The sequence below is a fragment of the Syngnathoides biaculeatus genome, chromosome 17 (genome assembly GCF_019802595.1).
Source record: "Syngnathoides biaculeatus isolate LvHL_M chromosome 17, ASM1980259v1, whole genome shotgun sequence".
Classification (NCBI taxonomy): Eukaryota; Metazoa; Chordata; class Actinopteri; order Syngnathiformes; family Syngnathidae; genus Syngnathoides; species Syngnathoides biaculeatus.
Window position 1 is genome coordinate 6,815,354 of NC_084656.1, and position 4,103 is coordinate 6,819,456.

The window sequence follows — 4,103 nt, forward strand, 5'->3', positions numbered from 1 at the left end:
ATGCAGAGAGTGTCATGATCCTGCCGCTCCAGCCTGGGCTGTGCGGGTGTCCGCTCAGTTGCTCTGATTGGGAGGAGCACACCTGCGCCTCATGCAGCCTGATTATGCTGTGTATTTATATCACCCCGATGACGACTGCTGGCTGCAAGTTCGTTGAGCTTCATGTCCCGGTCCAGCACTCTCCTATCCCTGATCGACAACCCGTGTGTACCGACCTTCGCCCGTTCTCCGACCAACCTTGTAAGCCTGACTCCTTTGATACTTCTGCCTGCCTTGATCGCTCTCCTGTGTACCGACTCCTGCCTGCCCACTCACCTGCTCTCTTCGCCCGACGTCCCAACTACCACTGCTGCACCGGACTGCCTGCTCGATCCCCGACCTCGGCATATAATAAACGTTTCTCCTTGAACTACCTTGCATCGTCCTAGTCCTGCATTTGGGTCCTACTCTCGTTCCGATGGGACTTGACAGAGAGTTGCGTCAGGAAGGGCATCTGTCCTGAAACTAGGCCAAACAACTATGAGCATTCATTCAAAGAATTCCATACTGTATTAGTCATGGTCCACATTCACAATGTCCTCTACCACCACCGTTAACCTACAGGATGGTGGTGGAAATTGAGCTCCTGTGGGTTGAAGAAAAAGGAGAGATGGAAAGTGAATTCTTGGGCAGACAAACAAGAGGAAAGCCGAGAGCCTAGATTTGAATGTGGGGACTTTGCCTGTTGGGACTGTGACAGGAAAAGCTTGGGAGTTGGTTGAAATGATGGTTGGAGGAGGTGGAATGGCCGTAAGATTGAAAGTTTACCGAGAGGCTGCAAACTATGGATATGGTAAGAGGAATGGAATAAGAGTGATTTTAAGGGAAGTGTTAGCTAGGAATGTCTTGAAGGTGAAAAAAGTATCAAAGCGAGACTGAGGGTGTTATGCACAGTATTATGTGGCAGCATCATGGAGCCGACTGGTTAGTATGTTTACCTTAAAATTCTGGTTTAAAAGAGGAACTGGCAAGATTAGATGTTCTAGAGACAAAATTAGAGAGAACAGACTGGTTTGGTCACATCATGAAGAGAGAGAGTGAGTATAATGGTAGGAGGAGGATGAGGATGGAGGTACCAGGCAAAAAAGCAAGAGGAAGACCAAAGAGAAGGTTGATGGTTGTAGTGAGGGAGGACATTGGTTTTTGAGATGAGTATGGAGGAGCTAGGCTATGCAAAAGGATGACAATGTGGCAACACCTTAACAGGATAAGCCAAAAGGATAATGAGAATCTTGTATTGATCCATGAATCCCCCCACGGGACATGAGTTTGCGGAACAAGTACAGAATAAAACAGGATACAGACAGGTGCTATAAAAGAAAAAGTTACAACTTTTCATTTATAACAAGTGAAATTGTTTTTGTATAATAGCAGATTTTAAACCAGGCATTGAGTCTATGTGCACGTCCTCACTGCTGTTGTACAGTTTGATGGCGATGGGCACAAAGTACCACCTCACGTACTCACTTTTGCTTCTAGGTGCTATTATGCACTAACTAAAGTAGCTGCCCATCTGCAATAGGTCAAGGGAAAATAAGTTGGCCAAGGTGTCCCTGATTCATTCCTTTATATATATATATATATATATATATATATATATATATATAAAATATAATATTCTAATTCTACTACAAAGCTTGCCTTCCTCACCACATTGTTGACCCTCTCGACTTCGAAAGTTTCAATGCCCCCCCCACCAGAACACCACTACATCACTGTCTACTGCACGAGGAATCTGAGAAGATCATTGATGCCTATTATAGATGCCAAATTATCTGAGTCTCCTCAAGGAGGATTGTTTGCTCTGTCACTTCCTAACGAGGGTATCTTGTATCGGACAATCCGCCAACCACAACAACCCAAAGAGCCACTCCATGACAGCACTATTTTGCCCTTGTCTTTGCCCTTCTGTTAGGGGCCACCAAATCTTGCTTCTAGGGATGGCCCTGTTTGCATGTGGTTAGCTTGCTTGAAGGGCACTGACCCTGAACTTTGGAGGTTAGTGATGGTGAGGCGCACAGGCCGGTGGGTGGTTGGCTGTGAGAGTGGCAGTGGGTGCCAGGCATCCTCCTGTACCAACCGGGTTGGTTGACTGCCCTTGGGCTCCTGCCAATGGGTGGTGTCCTGTGGAGCTAGTTCACCCATCCTTACTGTGTCTGCACAGCACCTCCATAATGTCAAATGACTAACTTCCATCCATCCATTTTATTTGCCGCTTATCCTCACGGGTGTCGCGGGCAGTGCTAGAGCCTATCCCAGCAGTCAACGGGCAGGAGGCGGGGGACACCCTGAACTGGTCACCAGCCAATCGCAAGGCACATAGAGACGAACAACCGCACTCACAATCACACTTTGGGGCAATTTAGAGTGTCCAATTACTGTCGCATTTTTTTTTGTTGGAGGAAACCGGAGTGCTCGGAGAAAACCCACACAGGGTTGGGGAAAACACGTAAACTCCACAGAGGCGGGGCTGGGATCAAACCCGGGTTCTCAGAACTCTGAGGCCAACACTTTACTAGCTGATCCACCGTGCCACTATTGACTCACGTTTTTTGGATAATGTCAGAGATGTTCCTATAAAAACAGCTAAGAAAAGCCTGAGGACTGGAGAGAGTGAACTCAAACCAACCAAGATTGTCTTTTCGTGCACGGGACAGACGGAGGAGACACTGTGAGAGTGTGCTACCTCAGACTGCCAAAGTGGTAGTCCCTGTCTGCTCTTTTTTATTGCATTCTCAGGTCAAAGGGTTCCATGGTTACACAGTGAAAATGCTGACACAGATGACTACACCAACAGCACACAAACACTAAGGTACATGTTTCTTCAAGGCCGCAAAAGTGTCCTGATAAACCCACAAGAGAAAAAGCAGGGCATTGTTTAAAGACATGTTTATGGCATTTGGGGGTATCCTCCTGCGGTAGAAGGGCGCTATCTCCTCCCGGTGTTGAGGAGTATCTGCTTAAGATCATAAGGGAAACATGTTGAGGCCAGGATGGAGACATCGCTTCCCAGTGTTTAGGGGCATCAGCTTGAGGTCGGCAGGGGGGCATCCCCTCCCAGGTGTCACTGTAATGATATACTTTTATCATGATAACTAACATAATAATAACTTCTTTATCAGATAATTACTCCAGTTGTTGTTTAACTACTAAGGCTATGATCACTTGAAATTTTTCCTGCCTGGATTAATGGCACAAGAAATGTTCTTTTGACGGTGAAATATAAAGTACATGTATAGTGTGCTAGATTCTACTCAGTTGTGCCTCGCTCAAACTAAATTCAAAACAGACTTCCCATTTAAAGTCTAAAACAGGGGCACAAGGCAAAGGAAACTGACCCTAACCCTAACCCTGTGACCACAGTATCAACTAAAGATGGACCCCGGATCTGTCCCTTAGAAGTGGCTACTCCAAAACCAATCAGTCTTTCTATCTTTCTTTGTGTTTATAACATCAACTCACATTTTCTTCTTCACCTACATGCCCCTGTGGATTGGATTCAAAATTTTGGGGAATAAACTTGGAAACAAAAAACCTATTAGGGTGGAACAGTGGGTAGCTGTAAAGCATTGGGCTCACAGTTCTGAAGACCTGGGTTCAAGCCTAGCCCCGTCTGTGTGGAGTTTGCATGTTCTCCCCGTGCCTGCGATTGGCTGGCAATCAGTTCAGGTTGTGCCCCGCCTCCTGCCTGTTGACTGCTGGGATAAACTCCAGCACTCCCTGCGACCCTTGTGAGGATAAGCAGTTAAGAAAATGGATGGATGGCAAAAAACTGTTGGGGTAGATCTTACAAGGCAACCCCAAAATCAAGTTTTTGTAAACATTTCAATCTAGGTCATGGAAGTCACTCATGTTTTGCCACCCAGGCCAGAAGTACCCTGATGCTTATTGTTTATATTGGTATTATTCTGAATTGGTCCCATGACCCTTGTGAGGATAAGTGGCAAAGAAAATGGATGGATGAATTCTGAATTGGTCTATTGTGGGACCAGTCCAGTATGTTGTTGTGTACCCCCAGCTGCAAATATGAAACATGTCTTTCAATCACACAGTACAATTTTAGA